Here is a 22,750-nt window from a genome sequence, read left to right on the forward strand (position 1 = left end):
AGTGGCAAAAATTCATACTGGAGTAACAAGGAATATTCTTCACACAAAGTGTCCCATCCTCTAACTTGTCTAGATATGATTCATGGAATTTTGCCAATGTATGGTCCTGTCCTGAAGGGATTGTTGCTCAAGGAAACTGTTTGATTGGTGTGAACACATGCTGGAATTCTCTATTTCTTACAAAATATACATGCCCGGTGTGAGGATCGAACTCACGACCTTCAGATTATGAGAGTGACGCGCTACCTACTGCGCTAACAAGGCAACTTACGCCATGGGGTTTTATAGTCTTCTGGGATACATGAATATAGTGAACGTTTGTTCTAAAATAAAATGAAATGGGTGTATATTCCAAACAAGCTTTATAGCCTTCTCACACATTTGGGGCACCTATTCTAGTGCAGTTAATTAGTGTCATACTACTTGTTACAAACAAAAAAAATAGACAGCAGAATAGACACAGGGACTTAGAAATCAGGAGGCTGAAATTATCCAAAGGCGATCCCCAAGACACATTTTGATGCTGAGCTTCTCTTTCATCCCAATTAGAATGGGTTGCAGAGTGGCAAAAATTCATACTGGAGTAACAAGGAATATTCTTCACACAAAGTGTCCCATCCTCTAACTTGTCTAGATATGATTTCATGGAATTTTGCCAATGTATGGTCCTGTCCTGAAGGGATTGTTGCTCAAGGAAACTGTTTGATTGGTGTGAACACATGCTGGATTTCTCTATTTCTTACAAAATATACATGCCCTGTGTGAGGATCGAACTCACAACCTTCAGATTATGAGACTGACGCGCTACCTACTGCGCTAACAAGGCAACTTGCGCCATGGGTTTTTATAGTCTTCTGGGATACATGCATATAGTGAACGTTTGTTCTAAAATAAAATGAAATGGGTGTATATTCCAAAGGAGGAGGTGGAGGCTGAAATTATCGAAAGGCGATCCCCAAGACACATTTTGATGCTGAGCTTCTCTTTCATCCCAATTAGAATGGGTTGCAGAGTGGCAAAAATTCATACTGGAGTAACAAGGAATATTCTTCACACAAAGTGTCCCATCCTCTAACTTGTCTAGATATGATTCATGGAATTTTGCCAATGTATGGTCCTGTCCTGAAGGGATTGTTGCTCAAGGAAACTGTTTGATTGGTGTGAACACATGCTGGAATTCTCTATTTCTTACAAAATATACATGCCCGGTGTGAGGATCGAACTCACGACCTTCAGATTATGAGAGTGACGCGCTACCTACTGCGCTAACAAGGCAACTTACGCCATGGGGTTTTATAGTCTTCTGGGATACATGAATATAGTGAACGTTTGTTCTAAAATAAAATGAAATGGGTGTATATTCCAAACAAGCTTTATAGCCTTCTCACACATTTGGGGCACCTATTCTAGTGCAGTTAATTAGTGTCATACTACTTGTTACAAACAAAAAAAATAGACAGCAGAATAGACACAGGGACTTAGAAATCAGGAGGCTGAAATTATCCAAAGGCGATCCCCAAGACACATTTTGATGCTGAGCTTCTCTTTCATCCCAATTAGAATGGGTTGCAGAGTGGCAAAAATTCATACTTGCGAAACAAGGAATATTCTTCAAACAAAGTGTCCCATCCTCTAACTTGTCTAGATATGATTTCATGAAATTTTGCCAATATATGGTCCTGTCCTGAAGGGATTGTTGCTTAAGGAAACTGTTTGATTGGTGTGAACACATGCTGGATTTCTCTATTCCTTACAAAATATACATGCCCTGTGTGAGGATCGAACTCACGACCTTCAGATTATGAGACTGACGCGCTACCTACTGCGCTAACAAGGCAACTTACGCCATGGGTTTTTATAGTCTTCTGGGATACATGAATATAGTGAACGTTTGTTCTAAAATAAAATGAAATGGGTGTATATTCCAAAGGAGGAGGTGGAGGCTGAAATTATCGAAAGGCGATCCCCAAGACACATTTTGATGCTGAGCTTCTCTTTCATCCCAATTAGAATGGGTTGCAGAGTGGCAAAAATTCATACTGGAGTAACCTTCACACAAAGTGTCCCATCCTCTAACTTGTCTAGATATGATTTCATGAAATTTTGCCAATATATGGTCCTGTCCTGAAGGGATTGGTTGCTCAAGGAAACTGTTTGATTGGTGTGAACACATGCTGGATTTCTCTATTCCTTACATAATATACATGCCTTGTGTGAGGATCGAACTCACGACCTTCAGATTATGAGACTGACGCGCTACCTACTGCGCTAACAAGGCAACTTACGCCATGGGTTTTTATAGTCTTCTGGGATACATGAATATAGTGAACGTTTGTTCTAAAATAAAATGAAATGGGTGTATATTCCAAACAAGCTTTATAGCCTTCTCACACATTTGGGGCACCTATTCTAGTGCAGTTAATTAGTGTCATACTACTTGTTACAAACAAAAAAAATAGACAGCAGAATAGACACAGGGACTTAGAAATCAGGAGGCTGAAATTATCCAAAGACGATCCCCAAGACACATTTTGATGCTGAGCTTCTCTTTCATCCCAATTAGAATGGGTTGCAGAGTGGCAAAAATTCATTCTTGCGAAACAAGGAATATTCTTCAAACAAAGTGTCCCATCCTCTAACTTGTCTAGATATGATTTCATGGAATTTTGCCAATGTATGGTCCTGTCCTGAAGGGATTGTTGCTCAAGGAAACTGTTTGATTGGTGTGAACACATGCTGGATTTCTCTATTTCTTACAAAATATACATGCCCTGTGTGAGGATCGAACTCACGACCTTCAGATTATGAGACTGACGCGCTACCTACTGCGCTAACAAGGCAACTTGCGCCATGGGTTTTTATAGTCTTCTGGGATACATGCATATAGTTAACGTTTGTTCTAAAATAAAATGAAAAGGGTGTATATTCTAAATGAGGAGGTGGAGGCTGAAATTATCGAAAGGCGATCCCCAAGACCCATTTTGATGCTGAGCTTCTCTTTCATCCCAATTAGAATGGGTTGCAGAGTGGCAAAAATTCATACTGGAGTAACAAGGAATATTCTTCACACAAAGTGTCCCATCCTCTAACTTGTCTAGATATGATTTCATGGAATTTTGCCAATGTATGGTCCTGTCCTGAAGGGATTGTTGCTCAAGGAAACTGTTTGATTGGTGTGAACACATGCTGGATTTCTCTATTTCTTACAAAATATACATGCCCTGTGTGAGGATCGAACTCACAACCTTCAGATTATGAGACTGACGCGCTACCTACTGCGCTAACAAGGCAACTTGCGCCATGGGTTTTTATAGTCTTCTGGGATACATGCATATAGTGAACGTTTGTTCTAAAATAAAATGAAATGGGTGTATATTCCAAAGGAGGAGGTGGAGGCTGAAATTATCGAAAGGCGATCCCCAAGACACATTTTGATGCTGAGCTTCTCTTTCATCCCAATTAGAATGGGTTGCAGAGTGGCAAAAATTCATACTGGAGTAACAAGGAATATTCTTCACACAAAGTGTCCCATCCTCTAACTTGTCTAGATATGATTTCATGAAATTTTGCCAATATATGGTCCTGTCCTGAAGGGATTGTTGCTCAAGGAAACTGTTATATTGGTGTGAACACATGCTGGATTTCTCTATTCCTTACAAAATATACATGCCCTGTGTGAGGATCGAACTCACGACCTTCAGATTATGAGACTGACGCGCTACCTACTGCGCTAACAAGGCAACTTGCACCATGGGTTTTTATAGTCTTCTGGGATACATGCATATAGTGAACGTTTGTTCTAAAATAAAATGAAATGGGTGTATATTCCAAAGGAGGAGGTGGAGGCTGAAATTATCGAAAGGCGATCCCCAAGACACATTTTGATGCTGAGCTTCTCTTTCATCCCAATTAGAATGGGTTGCAGAGTGGCAAAAATTTATACTGGAGTAACAAGGAATATTCTTCACACAAAGTGTCCCATCCTCTAACTTGTCTAGATATGATTTCATGAAATTTTGCCAATATATGGTCCTGTCCTGAAGGGATTGTTTCTCAAGGAAACTGTTTGATTGGTGTGAACACATGCTGGATTTCTCTATTCCTTACAAAATATACATGCCCTGTGTGAGGATCGAACTCACGACCTTCAGATTATGAGACTGACGCGCTACCTACTGCGCTAACAAGGCAACTTACGCCATGGGTTTTTATAGTCTTCTGGGATACATGAATATAGTGAACGTTTGTTCTAAAATAAAATGAAATGGGTGTATATTCCAAACAAGCTTTATAGCCTTCTCACACATTTGGGGCACCTATTCTAGTGCAGTTAATTAGTGTCATACTACTTGTTACAAACAAAAAAAATAGACAGCAGAATAGACACAGGGACTTAGAAATCAGGAGGCTGAAATTATCCAAAGGCGATCCCCAAGGCACATTTTGATGCTGAGCTTCTCTTTCATCCCAATTAGAATGGGTTGCAGAGTGGCAAAAATCCATACTTGTGAAACAAGGAATATTCTTCAAACAAAGTGTCCCATCCTCTAACTTGTCTAGATATGATTTCATGGAATTTTGCCAATGTATGGTCCTGTCCTGAAGGGATTGTTGCTCAAGGAAACTGTTTGATTGGTGTGAACACATGCTGGATTTCTCTATTTCTTACAAAATATACATGCCCTGTGTGATGATCGAACTCACGACCTTCAGATCATGAGACTGACGCGCTACCTACTGCGCTAACAAGGCGACTTGCGCCATGGGTTTTTATAGTCTTCTGGGATACATGCATATAGTGAACGTTTGTTCTAAAATAAAATGAAATGGGTGTATATTCCAAAGGAGGAGGTGGAGGCTGAAATTATCGAAAGTCGATCCCCAAGACACATTTTGATGCTGAGCTTCTCTTTCATCCCAATTAGAATGGGTTGCAGAGTGGCAAAAATTCATACTGGAGTAACAAGGAATTTTCTTCACACAAAGTGTCCCATCCTCTAACTTGTCTAGATATGATTTCATGAAATTTTGCCAATATATGGTCCTGTCCTGAAGGGATTGTTGCTCAAGGAAACTGTTTGATTGGTGTGAACACATGCTGGATTTCTCTATTCCTTACAAAATATACATGCCCTGTGTGAGGATCGAACTCACGACCTTCAGATTATGAGACTGACGCGCTACCTACTGCGCTAACAAGGCAACTTACGCCATGGGTTTTTATAGTCTTCTGGGATACATGAATATAGTGAACGTTTGTTCTAAAATAAAATGAAATGGTTGTATATTCCAAACAAGCTTTATAGCCTTCTCACACATTTGGGGCACCTATTCTAGTGCAGTTAATTAGTGTCATACTACTTGTTACAAACAAAAAAAATAGACAGCAGAATAGACACAGGGACTTAGAAATCAGGAGGCTGAAATTATCCAAAGGCGATCCCCAAGACACATTTTGATGCTGAGCTTCTCTTTCATCCCAATTAGAATGGGTTGCAGAGTGGCAAAAATTCATACTTGCGAAACAAGGAATATTCTTCAAACAAAGTGTCCCATCCTCTAACTTGTCTAGATATGATTTCATGGAATTTTACCAATGTATGGTCCTGTCCTGAAGGGATTGATGCTCAAGGAAACTGTTTTATTGGTGTGAACACATGCTGGATTTCTCTATTTCTTACAAAATATAAATGTTTTTATAGTCTTCTGGGATACATGAATATAGTGAACGTTTGTTCTAAAATAAAATGAAATGGGTGTATATTCCAAACAAGCTTTATAGCCTTCTCACACATTTGGGGCACCTATTCTAGTGCAGTTAATTAGTGTCATACTACTTGTTACAAACAAAAAAAATAGACAGCAGAATAGACACAGGGACTTAGAAATCAGGAGGCTGAAATTATCCAAAGGCGATCCCCAAGACACATTTTGATGCTGAGCTTCTCTTTCATCCCAATTAGAATGGGTTGCAGAGTGGCAAAAAATCATACTGGAGTAACAAGGAATATTCTTCACACAAAGTGTCCCATCCTCTAACTTGTCTAGATATGATTTCATGAAATTTTGCCAATATATGGTCCTGTCCTGAAGGGATTGTTGCTCAAGGAAACTGTTTGATTGGTGTGAACACATGCTGGGTTTCTCTATTTCTTACAAAATATACATGCCCTGTGTGAGGATCGAACTCACGACCTTCAGATTATGAGACTGACGCGCTACCTACTGCGCTAACAAGGCAACTTGCACCATGGGTTTTTATAGTCTTCTGGGATACATGCATATAGTGAACGTTTGTTCTAAAATAAAATGAAATGGGTGTATATTCCAAAGGAGGAGGTGGAGGCTGAAATTATCGAAAGGCGATCCCCAAGACACATTTTGATGCTGAGCTTCTCTTTCATCCCAATTAGAATGGGTTGCAGAGTGGCAAAAATTCATACTGGAGTAACAAGGAATATTCTTCACACAAAGTGTCCCATCCTCTAACTTGTCTAGATATGATTTCATGGAATTTTGCCAATGTATGGTCCTGTCCTGAAGGGATTGTTGCTCAAGGAAACTGTTTGATTGGTGTGAACACATGCTGGATTTCTCTATGTCTTACAAAATATACATGCCCTGTGTGATGATCGAACTCACGACCTTCAGATCATGAGACTGACGCGCTACCTACTGCGCTAACAAGGCGACTTGCGCCATGGGTTTTTATAGTCTTCTGGGATACATGCATATAGTGAACGTTTGTTCTAAAATAAAATGAAATGGGTGTATATTCCAAAGGAGGAGGTGGAGGCTGAAATTATCGAAAGGCGATCCCCAAGACACATTTTGATGCTGAGCTTCTCTTTCATCCCAATTAGAATGGGTTGCAGAGTGGCAAAAATTCATACTGGAGTAACAAGGAATTTTCTTCACACAAGGTGTCCCATCCTCTAACTTGTCTAGATATGATTTCATGAAATTTTGCCAATATATGTTCCTGTCCTGAAGGGATTGTTGCTCAAGGAAACTGTTTGATTGGTGTGAACACATGCTGGATTTCTCTATTCCTTACAAAATATACATGCCCTGTGTGAGGATCGAACTCACGACCTTCAGATTATGAGACTGACGCGCTACCTACTGCGCTAACAAGGCAACTTACGCCATGGGTTTTTATAGTCTTCTGGGATACATGAATATAGTGAACGTTTGTTCTAAAATAAAATGAAATGGGTGTATATTCCTAACAAGCTTTATAGCCTTCTCACACATTTGGGGCACCTATTCTAGTGCAGTTAATTAGTGTCATACTACTTGTTACAAACAAAAAAAATAGACAGCAGAATAGACACAGGGACTTAGAAATCAGGAGGCTGAAATTATCCAAAGGCGATCCCCAAGACACATTTTGATGCTGAGCTTCTCTTTCATCCCAATTAGAATGGGTTGCAGAGTGGCAAAAATTCATACTTGCGAAACAAGGAATATTCTTCAAACAAAGTGTCCCATCCTCTAACTTGTCTAGATATGATTTCATGGAATTTTACCAATGTATGGTCCTGTCCTGAAGGGATTGATGCTCAAGGAAACTGTTTTATTGGTGTGAACACATGCTGGATTTCTCTATTTCTTACAAAATATAAATGTTTTTATAGTCTTCTGGGATACATGAATATAGTGAACGTTTGTTCTAAAATAAAATGAAATGGGTGTATATTCCAAACAAGCTTTATAGCCTTCTCACACATTTGGGGAACCTATTCTAGTGCAGTTAATTAGTGTCATACTACTTGTTACAAACAAAAAAAATAGACAGCAGAATAGACAAAGGGACTTAGAAATCAGGAGGCTGAAATTATCCAAAGACGATCCCCAAGACACATTTTGATGCTGAGCTTCTCTTTCATCTCAATTAGAATGGGTTGCAGAGTGGCAAAAATTCATACTTGCGAAACAAGGAATATTCTTCAAACAAAGTGTCCCATCCTCTAACTTGTCTAGATATGATTTCATGGAATTTTGCCAATGTATGGTCCTGTCCTGAAGGGATTGTTGCTCAAGGAAACTGTTTGATTGGTGTGAACACATGCTGGATTTCTCTATTTCTTACAAAATATACATGCCCTGTGTGAGGATCGAACTCACGACCTTCAGATTATGAGACTGACGCGCTACCTACTGCGCTAACAAGGCAACTTGCGCCATGAGTTTTTATAGTCTTCTGGGATACATGCATATAGTTAACGTTTGTTCTAAAATAAAATGAAATGGGTGTATATTCCAAACAAGCTTTATAGCCTTCTCACACATTTGGGGCACCTATTCTAGTGCAGTTAATTAGTGTCATACTACTTGTTACAAACAAAAAAAATAGACAGCAGAATAGACACAGGGACTTAGAAATCAGGAGGCTGAAATTATCCAAAGGCGATCCCCAAGACACATTTTGATGCTGAGCTTCTCTTTCATCCCAATTAGAATGGGTTGCAGAGTGGCAAAAAATCATACTGGAGTAACAAGGAATATTCTTCACACAAAGTGTCCCATCCTCTAACTTGTCTAGATATGATTTCATGAAATTTTGCCAATATATGGTCCTGTCCTGAAGGGATTGTTGCTCAAGGAAACTGTTTGATTGGTGTGAACACATGCTGGGTTTCTCTATTTCTTACAAAATATACATGCCCTGTGTGAGGATCGAACTCACAACCTTCAGATTATGAGACTGACGCGCTATCTACTGCGCTAACAAGGCAACTTGCACCATGGGTTTTTATAGTCTTCTGGGATACATGCATATAGTGAACGTTTGTTCTAAAATAAAAAGAAATGGGTGTATATTCCAAAGGAGGAGGTGGAGGCTGAAATTATCGAAAGGCGATCCCCAAGACACATTTTGATGCTGAGCTTCTCTTTCATCCCAATTAGAATGGGTTGCAGAGTGGCAAAAATTCATACTGGAGTAACAAGGAATATTCTTCACACAAAGTGTCCCATCCTCTAACTTGTCTAGATATGATTTCATGAAATTTTGCCAATATATAGTCCTGTCCTGAAGGGATTGTTGCTCAAGGAAACTGTTTGATTGGTGTGAACACATGCTGGATTTCTCTATTCCTTACAAAATATACATGCCCTGTGTGAGGATCGAACTCACGACCTTCAGATTATGAGACTGACGCTCTATCTACTGCGCTAACAAGGCAACTTACGCCATGGGTTTTTATAGTCTTCTGGGATACATGCATATAGTGAACGTTTGTTCTAAAATAAAATGAAATGGGTGTATATTCCAAAGGAGGAGGTGGAGGCTGAAATTATCGAAAGGCGATCCCCAAGACACATTTTGATGCTGAGCTTCTCTTTCATCCCAATTAGAATGGGTTGCAGAGTGGCAAAAATTCATACTGGAGTAACAAGGAATATTCTTCACACAAAGTGTCCCATCCTCTAACTTGTCTAGATATGATTTCATGAAATTTTGCCAATATATAGTCCTGTCCTGAAGGGATTGTTGCTCAAGGAAACTGTTTGATTGGTGTGAACACATGCTGGATTTCTCTATTCCTTACAAAATATACATGCCCTGTGTGAGGATCGAACTCACGACCTTCAGATTATGAGACTGACGCGCTATCTACTGCGCTAACAAGGCAACTTACGCCATGGGTTTTTATAGTCTTCTGGGATACATGAATATAGTGAACGTTTGTTCTAAAATAAAATGAAATGGGTGTATATTCCAAACAAGCTTTATAGCCTTCTCACACATTTGGGGCACCTATTCTAGTGCAGTTAATTAGTGTCATACTACTTGTTACAAACAAAAAAAATAGACAGCAGAATAGACACAGGGACTTAGAAATCAGGAGGCTGAAATTATCCAAAGGCGATCCCCAAGACACATTTTGATGCTGAGCTTCTCTTTCATCCCAATTAGAATGGGTTGCAGAGTGGCAAAAATTCATACTTGCGAAACAAGGAATATTCTTCAAACAAAGTGTCCCATCCTCTAACTTGTCTAGATATGATTTCATGGAATTTTGCCAATGTATGGTCCTGTCCTGAAGGGATTGATGCTCAAGGAAACTGTTTTATTGGTGTGAACACATGCTGGATTTCTCTATTTCTTACAAAATATAAATGCCCTGTGTGAGGATCGAACTCACGACCTTCAGATTATGAGACTGACGCGCTACCTACTGCGCTAACAAGGCGACTTGCGCCATGGGTTTTTATAGTCTTCTGGGATACATGCATATAGTGAACGTTTGTTCTAAAATAAAATGAAATGGGTGTATATTCCAAAGGAGGAGGTGGAGGCTGAAATTATCGAAAGGCGATCCCCAAGACACATTTTGATGCTGAGCTTCTCTTTCATCCCAATTAGAATGGGTTGCAGAGTGGCAAAAATTCATACTGGAGTAACAAGGAATATTCTTCACACAAAGTGTCCCATCCTCTAACTTGTCTAGATATGATTTCATGAAATTTTGCCAATATATGGTCCTGTCCTGAAGGGATTGTTGCTCAAGGAAACTGTTTGATTGGTGTGAACACATGCTGGATTTCTCTATTCCTTACAAATTATACATGTCCTGTGTGAGGATCGAACTCAGATCTTCAGATTATGAGACAGACGCGCTACCTACTGCGCTAACAAGGCAACTCACGCCATAGGGTTTTATAGTCTTCTGGGATACATGAATATAGTGACCGTTTGTTCTAAAATAAAATGAAATGGTTGTATATTCCAAACAAGCTTTATAGCCTTCTCACACATTTGGGGCACCTATTCTAGTGCAGTTAATTAGTGTCATACTACTTGTTACAAACAAAAAAAATAGACAGCAGAATAGACACAGGGACTTAGAAATCAGGAGGCTGAAATTATCCAAAGGCGATCCCCAAGACATTTTGATGCTGAGCTTCTCTTTCATCCCAATTAGAATGGGTTGCAGAGTGGCAAAAATCATACTGGAGTAACAAGGAATATTCTTCACACAAAGTGTCCCATCCTCTAACTTGTCTAGATATGATTTCATGAAATTTTGCCAATATATGGTCCTGTCCTGAAGGGATTGTTGCTCAAGGAAACTGTTTGATTGGTGTGAACACATACTGGGTTTCTCTATTTCTTACAAAATATACATGCCCTGTGTGAGGATCGAACTCACGACCTTCAGATTATGAGACTGACGCGCTACCTACTGCGCTAACAAGGCAACTTGCACCATGGGTTTTTATAGTCTTCTGGGATACATGCATATAGTGAACGTTTGTTCTAAAATAAAATGAAATGGGTGTATATTCCAAAGGAGGAGGTGGAGGCTGAAATTATCGAAAGGCGATCCCCAAGACACATTTTGATGCTGAGCTTCTCTTTCATCCCAATTAGAATGGGTTGCAGAGTGGCAAAAATTCATACTGGAGTAACAAGGAATATTCTTCACACAAAGTGTCCCATCCTCTAACTTGTCTAGATATGATTTCATGAAATTTTGCCAATATATGGTCCTGTCCTGAAGGGATTGTTGCTCAAGGAAACTGTTTGATTGGTGTGAACACATGCTGGATTTCTCTATTCCTTACAAAATATACATGCCCTGTGTGAGGATCGAACTCACGACCTACAGATTATGAGACTGACGCGCTACCTACTGCGCTAACAAGGCAACTTACGCCATGGGTTTTTATAGTCTTCTGGGATACATGAATATAGTGAACGTTTGTTCTAAAATAAAATGAAATGGGTGTATATTCCAAACAAGCTTTATAGCCTTCTCACACATTTGGGGCACCTATTCTAGTGCAGTTAATTAGTGTCATACTACTTGTTACAAACAAAAAAAATAGACAGCAGAATAGACACAGGGACTTAGAAATCAGGAGGCTGAAATTATCCAAAGGCGATCCCCAAGGCACATTTTGATGCTGAGCTTCTCTTTCATCCCAATTAGAATGGGTTGCAGAGTGGCAAAAATTCATACTTGTGAAACAAGGAATATTCTTCAAACAAAGTGTCCCATCCTCTAACTTGTCTAGATATGATTTCATGGAATTTTGCCAATGTATGGTCCTGTCCTGAAGGGATTGTTGCTCAAGGAAACTGTTTGATTGGTGTGAACACATGCTGGATTTCTCTATTTCTTACAAAATATACATGCCCTGTGTGATGATCGAACTCACGACCTTCAGATCATGAGACTGACGCGCTACCTACTGCGCTAACAAGGCGACTTGCGCCATGGGTTTTTATAGTCTTCTGGGATACATGCATATAGTGAACGTTTGTTCTAAAATAAAATGAAATGGGTGTATATTCCAAAGGAGGAGGTGGAGGCTGAAATTATCGAAAGGCGATCCCCAAGACACATTTTGATGCTGAGCTTCTCTTTCATCCCAATTAGAATGGGTTGCAGAGTGGCAAAAATTCATACTGGAGTAACAAGGAATTTTCTTCACACAAAGTGTCCCATCCTCTAACTTGTCTAGATATGATTTCATGAAATTTTGCCAATATATGGTCCTGTCCTGAAGGAATTGTTGCTCAAGGAAACTGTTTGATTGGTGTGAACACATGCTGGATTTCTCTATTCCTTACAAAATATACATGCCCTGTGTGAGGATCGAACTCACGACCTTCAGATTATGAGACTGACGCGCTACCTACTGCGCTAACAAGGCAACTTACGCCATGGGTTTTTATAGTCTTCTGGGATACATGAATATAGTGAACGTTTGTTCTAAAATAAAATGAAATGGTTGTATATTCCAAACAAGCTTTATAGCCTTCTCACACATTTGGGGCACCTATTCTAGTGCAGTTAATTAGTGTCATACTACTTGTTACAAACAAAAAAAATAGACAGCAGAATAGACACAGGGACTTAGAAATCAGGAGGCTGAAATTATCCAAAGGCGATCCCCAAGACACATTTTGATGCTGAGCTTCTCTTTCATCCCAATTAGAATGGGTTGCAGAGTGGCAAAAATTCATACTTGCGAAACAAGGAATATTCTTCAAACAAAGTGTCCCATCCTCTAACTTGTCTAGATATGATTTCATGGAATTTTACCAATGTATGGTCCTGTCCTGAAGGGATTGATGCTCAAGGAAACTGTTTTATTGGTGTGAACACATGCTGGATTTCTCTATTTCTTACAAAATATAAATGTTTTTATAGTCTTCTGGGATACATGAATATAGTGAACGTTTGTTCTAAAATAAAATGAAATGGGTGTATATTCCAAACAAGCTTTATAGCCTTCTCACACATTTGGGGCACCTATTCTAGTGCAGTTAATTAGTGTCATACTACTTGTTACAAACAAAAAAAATAGACAGCAGAATAGACACAGGGACTTAGAAATCAGGAGGCTGAAATTATCCAAAGACGATCCCCAAGACACATTTTGATGCTGAGCTTCTCTTTCATCCCAATTAGAATGGGTTGCAGAGTGGCAAAAATTCATACTTGCGAAACAAGGAATATTCTTCAAACAAAGTGTCCCATCCTCTAACTTGTCTAGATATGATTTCATGGAATTTTGCCAATGTATGGTCCTGTCCTGAAGGGATTGTTGCTCAAGGAAACTGTTTGATTGGTGTGAACACATGCTGGATTTCTCTATTTCTTACAAAATATACATGCCCTGTGTGAGGATCGAACTCACGACCTTCAGATTATGAGACTGACGCGCTACCTACTGCGCTAACAAGGCAACTTGCGCCATGGGTTTTTATAGTCTTCTGGGATACATGCATATAGTTAACGTTTGTTCTAAAATAAAATGAAATGGGTGTATATTCCAAACAAGCTTTATAGCCTTCTCACACATTTGGGGCACCTATTCTAGTGCAGTTAATTAGTGTCATACTACTTGTTACAAACAAAAAAAATAGACAGCAGAATAGACACAGGGACTTAGAAATCAGGAGGCTGAAATTATCCAAAGGCGATCCCCAAGACACATTTTGATGCTGAGCTTCTCTTTCATCCCAATTAGAATGGGTTGCAGAGTGGCAAAAAATCATACTGGAGTAACAAGGAATATTCTTCACACAAAGTGTCCCATCCTCTAACTTGTCTAGATATGATTTCATGAAATTTTGCCAATATATGGTCCTGTCCTGAAGGGATTGTTGCTCAAGGAAACTGTTTGATTGGTGTGAACACATGCTGGGTTTCTCTATTTCTTACAAAATATACATGCCCTGTGTGAGGATCGAACTCACGACCTTCAGATTATGAGACTGACGCGCTACCTACTGCGCTAACAAGGCAACTTGCACCATGGGTTTTTATAGTCTTCTGGGATACATGCATATAGTGAACGTTTGTTCTAAAATAAAAAGAAATGGGTGTATATTCCAAAGGAGGAGGTGGAGGCTGAAATTATCGAAAGGCGATCCCCAAGACACATTTTGATGCTGAGCTTCTCTTTCATCCCAATTAGAATGGGTTGCAGAGTGGCAAAAATTCATACTGGAGTAACAAGGAATATTCTTCACACAAAGTGTCCCATCCTCTAACTTGTCTAGATATGATTTCATGAAATTTTGCCAATATATAGTCCTGTCCTGAAGGGATTGTTGCTCAAGGAAACTGTTTGATTGGTGTGAACACATGCTGGATTTCTCTATTCCTTACAAAATATACATGCCCTGTGTGAGGATCGAACTCACGACCTTCAGATTATGAGACTGACGCGCTATCTACTGCGCTAACAAGGCAACTTACGCCATGGGTTTTTATAGTCTTCTGGGATACATGAATATAGTGAACGTTTGTTCTAAAATAAAATGAAATGGGTGTATATTCCAAACAAGCTTTATAGCCTTCTCACACATTTGGGGCACCTATTCTAGTGCAGTTAATTAGTGTCATACTACTTGTTACAAACAAAAAAAATAGACAGCAGAATAGACACAGGGACTTAGAAATCAGGAGGCTGAAATTATCCAAAGGCGATCCCCAAGACACATTTTGATGCTGAGCTTCTCTTTCATCCCAATTAGAATGGGTTGCAGAGTGGCAAAAATTCATACTTGCGAAACAAGGAATATTCTTCAAACAAAGTGTCCCATCCTCTAACTTGTCTAGATATGATTTCATGGAATTTTGCCAATGTATGGTCCTGTCCTGAAGGGATTGATGCTCAAGGAAACTGTTTTATTGGTGTGAACACATGCTGGATTTCTCTATTTCTTACAAAATATAAATGCCCTGTGTGAGGATCGAACTCACGACCTTCAGATTATGAGACTGACGCGCTACCTACTGCGCTAACAAGGCGACTTGCGCCATGGGTTTTTATAGTCTTCTGGGATACATGCATATAGTGAACGTTTGTTCTAAAATAAAATGAAATGGGTGTATATTCCAAAGGAGGAGGTGGAGGCTGAAATTATCGAAAGACGATCCCCAAGACACATTTTGATGCTGAGCTTCTCTTTCATCCCAATTAGAATGGGTTGCAGAGTGGCAAAAATTCATACTTGCAAAACAAGGAATATTCTTCAAACAAAGTGTCCCATCCTCTAACTTGTCTAGATATGATTTCATGGAATTTTGCCAATGTATGGTCCTGTCCTGAAGGGATTGTTGCTCAAGGAAACTGTTTGATTGGTGTGAACACATGCTGGATTTCTCTATTTCTTACAAAATATACATGCCCTGTGTGAGGATCGAACTCACGACCTTCAGATTATGAGACTGACGCGCTACCTACTGCGCTAACAAGGCAACTTACGCCATGGGTTTTTATAGTCTTCTGGGATACATGAATATAGTGAACGTTTGTTCTAAAATAAAATGAAATGGGTGTATATTCCAAACAAGCTTTATAGCCTTCTCACACATTTGGGGCACCTATTCTAGTGCAGTTAATTAGTGTCATACTACTTGTTACAAACAAAAAAAATAGACAGCAGAATAGACACAGGGACTTAGAAATCAGGAGGCTGAAATTATCCAAAGGCGATCCCCAAGGCACATTTTGATGCTGAGCTTCTCTTTCATCCCAATTAGAATGGGTTGCAGAGTGGCAAAAATTCATACTTGTGAAACAATGAATATTCTTCAAACAAAGTGTCCCATCCTCTAACTTGTCTAGATATGATTTCATGGAATTTTGCCAATGTATGGTCCTGTCCTGAAGGGATTGTTGCTCAAGGAAACTGTTTGATTGGTGTGAACACATGCTGGATTTCTCTATTTCTTACAAAATATACATGCCCTGTGTGATGATCGAACTCACGACCTTCAGATCATGAGACTGACGCGCTACCTACTGCGCTAACAAGGCGACTTGCGCCATGGGTTTTTATAGTCTTCTGGGATACATGCATATAGTGAACGTTTGTTCTAAAATAAAATGAAATGGGTGTATATTCCAAAGGAGGAGGTGGAGGCTGAAATTATCGAAAGGCGATCCCCAAGACACATTTTGATGCTGAGCTTCTCTTTCATCCCAATTAGAATGGGTTGCAGAGTGGCAAAAATTCATACTGGAGTAACAAGGAATTTTCTTCACACAAAGTGTCCCATCCTCTAACTTGTCTAGATATGATTTCATGAAATTTTGCCAATATATGGTCCTGTCCTGAAGGGATTGTTGCTCAAGGAAACTGTTTGATTGGTGTGAACACATGCTGGATTTCTCTATTCCTTACAAAATATACATGCCCTGTGTGAGGATCGAACTCACGACCTTCAGATTATGAGACTGACGCGCTACCTACTGCGCTAACAAGGCAACTTACGCCATGGGTTTTTATAGTCTTCTGGGATACATGAATATAGTGAACGTTTGTTCTAAAATAAAATGAAATGGTTGTATATTCCAAACAAGCTTTATAGCCTTCTCACACATTTGGGGCACCTATTCTAGTGCAGTTAATTAGTGTCATACTACTTGTTACAAACAAAAAAAATAGACAGCAGAATAGACACAGGGACTTAGAAATCAGGAGGCTGAAATTATCCAAAGGCGATCCCCAAGACACATTTTGATGCTGAGCTTCTCTTTCATCCCAATTAGAATGGGTTGCAGAGTGGCAAAAAATCATACTGGAGTAACAAGGAATATTCTTCACACAAAGTGTCCCATCCTCTAACTTGTCTAGATATGATTTCATGAAATTTTGCCAATATATGGTCCTGTCCTGAAGGGATTGTTGCTCAAGGAAACTGTTTGATTGGTGTGAACACATGCTGGGTTTCTCTATTTCTTACAAAATATACATGCCCTGTGTGAGGATCGAACTCACGACCTTCAGATTATGAGACTGACGCGCTACCTACTGCGCTAACAAGGCAACTTGCACCATGGGTTTTTATAGTCTTCTGGGATACATGCATATAGTGAACGTTTGTTCTAAAATAAAAAGAAATGGGTGTATATTCCAAAGGAGGAGGTGGAGGCTGAAATTATCGAAAGGCGATCCCCAAGACACATTTTGATGCTGAGCTTCTCTTTCATCCCAATTAGAATGGGTTGCAGAGTGGCAAAAATTCATACTGGAGTAACAAGGAATATTCTTCACACAAAGTGTCCCATCCTCTAACTTGTCTAGATATGATTTCATGAAATTTTGCCAATATATAGTCCTGTCCTGAAGGGATTGTTGCTCAAGGAAACTGTTTGATTGGTGTGAACACATGCTGGATTTCTCTATTCCTTACAAAATATACATGCCCTGTGTGAGGATCGAACTCACGACCTTCAGATTATGAGACTGACGCGTGATCTACTGCGCTAACAAGGCAACTTACGCCATGGGTTTTTATAGTCTTCTGGGATACATGAATATAGTGAACGTTTGTTCTAAAATAAAATGAAATGGGTGTATATTCCAAACAAGCTTTATAGCCTTCTCACACATTTGGGGCACCTATTCTAGTGCAGTTAATTAGTGTCATACTACTTGTTACAAACAAAAAAAATAGACAGCAGAATAGACACAGGGACTTAGAAATCAGGAGGCTGAAATTATCCAAAGGCGATCCCCAAGACACATTTTGATGCTGAGCTTCTCTTTCATCCCAATTAGAATGGGTTGCAGAGTGGCAAAAATTCATACTTGCGAAACAAGGAATATTCTTCAAACAAAGTGTCCCATCCTCTAACTTGTCTAGATATGATTTCATGGAATTTTGCCAATGTATGGTCCTGTCCTGAAGGGATTGATGCTCAAGGAAACTGTTTTATTGGTGTGAACACATGCTGGATTTCTCTATTTCTTACAAAATATAAATGCCCTGTGTGAGGATCGAACTCACGACCTTCAGATTATGAGACTGACGCGCTACCTACTGCGCTAACAAGGCGACTTGCGCCATGGGTTTTTATAGTCTTCTGGGATACATGCATATAGTGAACGTTTGTTCTAAAATAAAATGAAATGGGTGTATATTCCAAAGGAGGAGGTGGAGGCTGAAATTATCGAAAGACGATCCCCAAGACACATTTTGATGCTGAGCTTCTCTTTCATCCCAATTAGAATGGGTTGCAGAGTGGCAAAAATTCATACTTGCGAAACAAGGAATATTCTTCAAACAAAGTGTCCCATCCTCTAACTTGTCTAGATATGATTTCATGGAATTTTACCAATGTATGGTCCTGTCCTGAAGGGATTGATGCTCAAGGAAACTGTTTTATTGGTGTGAACACATGCTGGATTTCTCTATTTCTTACAAAATATAAATGTTTTTATAGTCTTCTGGGATACATGAATATAGTGAACGTTTGTTCTAAAATAAAATGAAATGGGTGTATATTCCAAACAAGCTTTATAGCCTTCTCACACATTTGGGGCACCTATTCTAGTGCAGTTAATTAGTGTCATACTACTTGTTACAAACAAAAAAAATAGACAGCAGAATAGACACAGGGACTTAGAAATCAGGAGGCTGAAATTATCCAAAGACGATCCCCAAGACACATTTTGATGCTGAGCTTCTCTTTCATCCCAATTAGAATGGGTTGCAGAGTGGCAAAAATTCATACTTGCGAAACAAGGAATATTCTTCAAACAAAGTGTCCCATCCTCTAACTTGTCTAGATATGATTTCATGGAATTTTGCCAATGTATGGTCCTGTCCTGAAGGGATTGTTGCTCAAGGAAACTGTTTGATTGGTGTGAACACATGCTGGATTTCTCTATTTCTTACAAAATATACATGCCCTGTGTGAGGATCGAACTCACGACCTTCAGATTATGAGACTGACGCGCTACCTACTGCGCTAACAAGGCAACTTGCGCCATGGGTTTTTATAGTCTTCTGGGATACATGCATATAGTTAACGTTTGTTCTAAAATAAAATGAAATGGGTGTATATTCCAAACAAGCTTTATAGCCTTCTCACACATTTGGGGCACCTATTCTAGTGCAGTTAATTAGTGTCATACTACTTGTTACAAACAAAAAAAATAGACAGCAGAATAGACACAGGGACTTAGAAATCAGGAGGCTGAAATTATCCAAAGGCGATCCCCAAGACACATTTTGATGCTGAGCTTCTCTTTCATCCCAATTAGAATGGGTTGCAGAGTGGCAAAAAATCATACTGGAGTAACAAGGAATATTCTTCACACAAAGTGTCCCATCCTCTAACTTGTCTAGATATGATTTCATGAAATTTTGCCAATATATGGTCCTGTCCTGAAGGGATTGTTGCTCAAGGAAACTGTTTGATTGGTGTGAACACATGCTGGGTTTCTCTATTTCTTACAAAATATACATGCCCTGTGTGAGGATAGAACTCACGACCTTCAGATTATGAGACTGACGCGCTACCTACTGCGCTAACAAGGCAACTTGCACCATGGGTTTTTATAGTCTTCTGGGATACATGCATATAGTGAACGTTTGTTCTAAAATAAAAAGAAATGGGTGTATATTCCAAAGGAGGAGGTGGAGGCTGAAATTATCGAAAGGCGATCCCCAAGACACATTTTGATGCTGAGCTTCTCTTTCATCCCAATTAGAATGGGTTGCAGAGTGGCAAAAATTCATACTGGAGTAACAAGGAATATTCTTCACACAAAGTGTCCCATCCTCTAACTTGTCTAGATATGATTTCATGAAATTTTGCCAATATATAGTCCTGTCCTGAAGGGATTGTTGCTCAAGGAAACTGTTTGATTGGTGTGAACACATGCTGGATTTCTCTATTTCTTACAAAATATACATGCCCTGTGTGAGGATCGAACTCACGACCTTCAGATTATGAGACTGACGCGCTATCTACTGCGCTAACAAGGCAACTTGCGCCATGGGTTTTTATAGTCTTCTGGGATACATGCATATAGTTAACGTTTGTTCTAAAATAAAATGAAATGGGTGTATATTCCAAACAAGCTTTATAGCCTTCTCTAACAAGGCAACTTACGCCATGGGTTTTTATAGTCTTCTGGGATACATGAATATAGTGAACGTTTGTTCTAAAATAAAATGAAATGGGTGTATATTCCAAACAAGCTTTATAGCCTTCTCACACATTTGGGGCACCTATTCTAGTGCAGTTAATTAGTGTCATACTACTTGTTACAAACAAAAAAAATAGACAGCAGAATAGACACAGGGACTTAGAAATCAGGAGGCTGAAATTATCCAAAGGCGATCCCCAAGACACATTTTGATGCTGAGCTTCTCTTTCATCCCAATTAGAATGGGTTGCAGAGTGGCAAAAATTCATACTTGCGAAACAAGGAATATTCTTCAAACAAAGTGTCCCATCCTCTAACTTGTCTAGATATGATTTCATGGAATTTTGCCAATGTATGGTCCTGTCCTGAAGGGATTGATGCTCAAGGAAACTGTTTTATTGGTGTGAACACATGCTGGATTTCTCTATTTCTTACAAAATATAAATGCCCTGTGTGAGGATCGAACTCACGACCTTCAGATTATGAGACTGACGCGCTACCTACTGCGCTAACAAGGCGACTTGCGCCATGGGTTTTTATAGTCTTCTGGGATACATGCATATAGTGAACGTTTGTTCTAAAATAAAATGAAATGGGTGTATATTCCAAAGGAGGAGGTGGAGGCTGAAATTATCGAAAGACGATCCCCAAGACACATTTTGATGCTGAGCTTCTCTTTCATCCCAATTAGAATGGGTTGCAGAGTGGCAAAAATTCATACTTGCGAAACAAGGAATATTCTTCAAACAAAGTGTCCCATCCTCTAACTTGTCTAGATATGATTTCATGGAATTTTGCCAATGTATGGTCCTGTCCTGAAGGGATTGTTGCTCAAGGAAACTGTTTGATTGGTGTGAACACATGCTGGATTTCTCTATTTCTTACAAAATATACATGCCCTGTGTGAGGATCGAACTCACGACCTTCAGATTATGAGACTGACGCGCTACCTACTGCGCTAACAAGGCAACTTGCGCCATGGGTTTTCATAGTCTTCTGGGATACATGCATATAGTTAACGTTTGTTCTAAAATAAAATGAAATGGGTGTATATTCCAAACAAGCTTTATAGCCCTCTCACACATTTGGGGCACCTATTCTAGTGCAGTTAATTAGTGTCATACTACTTGTTACAAACAAAAAAAATAGACAGCAGAATAGACACAGGGACTTAGAAATCAGGAGGCTGAAATTATCCAAAGGCGATCCCCAAGACACATTTTGATGCTGAGCTTCTCTTTCATCCCAATTAGAATGGGTTGCAGAGTGGCAAAAATTCATACTGGAGTAACAAGGAATATTCTTCACACAAAGTGTCCCATCCTCTAACTTGTCTAGATATGATTTCATGAAATTTTGCCAATATATAGTCCTGTCCTGAAGGGATTGTTGCTCAAGGAAACTGTTTGATTGGTGTGAACACATGCTGGATTTCTCTATTCCTTACAAAATATACATGCCCTGTGTGAGGATCGAACTCACGACCTTCAGATTATGAGACTGACGCGCTATCTACTGCGCTAACAAGGCAACTTACGCCATGGGTTTTTATAGTCTTCTGGGATACATGAATATAGTGAACGTTTGTTCTAAAATAAAATGAAATGGGTGTATATTCCAAACAAGCTTTATAGCCTTCTCACACATTTGGGGCACCTATTCTAGTGCAGTTAATTAGTGTCATACTACTTGTTACAAACAAAAAAAATAGACAGCAGAATAGACACAGGGACTTAGAAATCAGGAGGCTGAAATTATCCAAAGGCGATCCCCAAGACACATTTTGATGCTGAGCTTCTCTTTCATCCCAATTAGAATGGGTTGCAGAGTGGCAAAAATTCATACTTGCGAAACAAGGAATATTCTTCAAACAAAGTGTCCCATCCTCTAACTTGTCTAGATATAATTTCATGGAATTTTGCCAATGTATGGTCCTGTCCTGAAGGGATTGTTGCTCAAGGAAACTGTTTGATTGGTGTGAACACATGCTGGATTTCTCTATTCCTTACAAAATATACATGCCCTGTGTGAGGATCGAACTCACGACCTTCAGATTATGAGACTGACGCGCTACCTACTGCGCTAACAAGGCAACTTACGCCATGGGTTTTTATAGTCTTCTGGGATACATGAATATAGTGAACGTTTGTTCTAAAATAAAATGAAATGGGTGTATATTCCAAACAAGCTTTATAGCCTTCTCACACATTTGGGGCACCTATTCTAGTGCAGTTAATTAGTGTCATACTACTTGTTACAAACAAAAAAAATAGACAGCAGAATAGACACAGGGACTTAGAAATCAGGAGGCTGAAATTATCCAAAGGC

General features: G+C 39.4%; 23 non-coding genes across 23 annotated transcripts; all 23 read right to left on the minus strand.

Annotated features, from left to right (window-relative positions):
• Nucleotides 1–1,764: 1,764 nt before the first annotated feature.
• TRNAM-CAU (transfer RNA methionine (anticodon CAU)) lies at nt 1,765–1,837 on the minus strand. Its single transcript has one exon. It is a non-coding gene; the product is annotated as a tRNA-Met (tRNA).
• Nucleotides 1,838–2,205: 368 nt separating this feature from the next.
• On the minus strand, nt 2,206–2,278 carry TRNAM-CAU (transfer RNA methionine (anticodon CAU)). The gene has a single exon. It is a non-coding gene; the product is annotated as a tRNA-Met (tRNA).
• A 489-nt stretch (nt 2,279–2,767) lies between these two features.
• Nucleotides 2,768–2,840, minus strand: TRNAM-CAU (transfer RNA methionine (anticodon CAU)). Its single transcript has one exon. It is a non-coding gene; the product is annotated as a tRNA-Met (tRNA).
• An 827-nt stretch (nt 2,841–3,667) lies between these two features.
• Nucleotides 3,668–3,740, minus strand: TRNAM-CAU (transfer RNA methionine (anticodon CAU)). The gene has a single exon. It is a non-coding gene; the product is annotated as a tRNA-Met (tRNA).
• A 377-nt stretch (nt 3,741–4,117) lies between these two features.
• TRNAM-CAU (transfer RNA methionine (anticodon CAU)) lies at nt 4,118–4,190 on the minus strand. Its single transcript has one exon. It is a non-coding gene; the product is annotated as a tRNA-Met (tRNA).
• A 939-nt stretch (nt 4,191–5,129) lies between these two features.
• Nucleotides 5,130–5,202, minus strand: TRNAM-CAU (transfer RNA methionine (anticodon CAU)). The gene has a single exon. It is a non-coding gene; the product is annotated as a tRNA-Met (tRNA).
• A 965-nt stretch (nt 5,203–6,167) lies between these two features.
• On the minus strand, nt 6,168–6,240 carry TRNAM-CAU (transfer RNA methionine (anticodon CAU)). Its single transcript has one exon. It is a non-coding gene; the product is annotated as a tRNA-Met (tRNA).
• Nucleotides 6,241–7,067: 827 nt separating this feature from the next.
• TRNAM-CAU (transfer RNA methionine (anticodon CAU)) lies at nt 7,068–7,140 on the minus strand. The gene has a single exon. It is a non-coding gene; the product is annotated as a tRNA-Met (tRNA).
• A 965-nt stretch (nt 7,141–8,105) lies between these two features.
• Nucleotides 8,106–8,178, minus strand: TRNAM-CAU (transfer RNA methionine (anticodon CAU)). Its single transcript has one exon. It is a non-coding gene; the product is annotated as a tRNA-Met (tRNA).
• Nucleotides 8,179–10,129: 1,951 nt separating this feature from the next.
• Nucleotides 10,130–10,202, minus strand: TRNAM-CAU (transfer RNA methionine (anticodon CAU)). The gene has a single exon. It is a non-coding gene; the product is annotated as a tRNA-Met (tRNA).
• A 935-nt stretch (nt 10,203–11,137) lies between these two features.
• On the minus strand, nt 11,138–11,210 carry TRNAM-CAU (transfer RNA methionine (anticodon CAU)). The gene has a single exon. It is a non-coding gene; the product is annotated as a tRNA-Met (tRNA).
• A 1,389-nt stretch (nt 11,211–12,599) lies between these two features.
• Nucleotides 12,600–12,672, minus strand: TRNAM-CAU (transfer RNA methionine (anticodon CAU)). Its single transcript has one exon. It is a non-coding gene; the product is annotated as a tRNA-Met (tRNA).
• A 965-nt stretch (nt 12,673–13,637) lies between these two features.
• TRNAM-CAU (transfer RNA methionine (anticodon CAU)) lies at nt 13,638–13,710 on the minus strand. The gene has a single exon. It is a non-coding gene; the product is annotated as a tRNA-Met (tRNA).
• A 489-nt stretch (nt 13,711–14,199) lies between these two features.
• TRNAM-CAU (transfer RNA methionine (anticodon CAU)) lies at nt 14,200–14,272 on the minus strand. Its single transcript has one exon. It is a non-coding gene; the product is annotated as a tRNA-Met (tRNA).
• A 939-nt stretch (nt 14,273–15,211) lies between these two features.
• On the minus strand, nt 15,212–15,284 carry TRNAM-CAU (transfer RNA methionine (anticodon CAU)). The gene has a single exon. It is a non-coding gene; the product is annotated as a tRNA-Met (tRNA).
• A 377-nt stretch (nt 15,285–15,661) lies between these two features.
• On the minus strand, nt 15,662–15,734 carry TRNAM-CAU (transfer RNA methionine (anticodon CAU)). The gene has a single exon. It is a non-coding gene; the product is annotated as a tRNA-Met (tRNA).
• A 939-nt stretch (nt 15,735–16,673) lies between these two features.
• Nucleotides 16,674–16,746, minus strand: TRNAM-CAU (transfer RNA methionine (anticodon CAU)). Its single transcript has one exon. It is a non-coding gene; the product is annotated as a tRNA-Met (tRNA).
• A 489-nt stretch (nt 16,747–17,235) lies between these two features.
• On the minus strand, nt 17,236–17,308 carry TRNAM-CAU (transfer RNA methionine (anticodon CAU)). The gene has a single exon. It is a non-coding gene; the product is annotated as a tRNA-Met (tRNA).
• Nucleotides 17,309–18,247: 939 nt separating this feature from the next.
• On the minus strand, nt 18,248–18,320 carry TRNAM-CAU (transfer RNA methionine (anticodon CAU)). The gene has a single exon. It is a non-coding gene; the product is annotated as a tRNA-Met (tRNA).
• An 853-nt stretch (nt 18,321–19,173) lies between these two features.
• Nucleotides 19,174–19,246, minus strand: TRNAM-CAU (transfer RNA methionine (anticodon CAU)). The gene has a single exon. It is a non-coding gene; the product is annotated as a tRNA-Met (tRNA).
• A 1,621-nt stretch (nt 19,247–20,867) lies between these two features.
• Nucleotides 20,868–20,940, minus strand: TRNAM-CAU (transfer RNA methionine (anticodon CAU)). The gene has a single exon. It is a non-coding gene; the product is annotated as a tRNA-Met (tRNA).
• Nucleotides 20,941–21,317: 377 nt separating this feature from the next.
• On the minus strand, nt 21,318–21,390 carry TRNAM-CAU (transfer RNA methionine (anticodon CAU)). Its single transcript has one exon. It is a non-coding gene; the product is annotated as a tRNA-Met (tRNA).
• A 1,051-nt stretch (nt 21,391–22,441) lies between these two features.
• TRNAM-CAU (transfer RNA methionine (anticodon CAU)) lies at nt 22,442–22,514 on the minus strand. The gene has a single exon. It is a non-coding gene; the product is annotated as a tRNA-Met (tRNA).
• Nucleotides 22,515–22,750: the final 236 nt, after the last annotated feature.

Source organism: Pelobates fuscus, chromosome 3, assembly GCF_036172605.1.
Source record: "Pelobates fuscus isolate aPelFus1 chromosome 3, aPelFus1.pri, whole genome shotgun sequence".
In the NCBI taxonomy this organism is placed as follows: domain Eukaryota; kingdom Metazoa; phylum Chordata; class Amphibia; order Anura; family Pelobatidae; genus Pelobates; species Pelobates fuscus.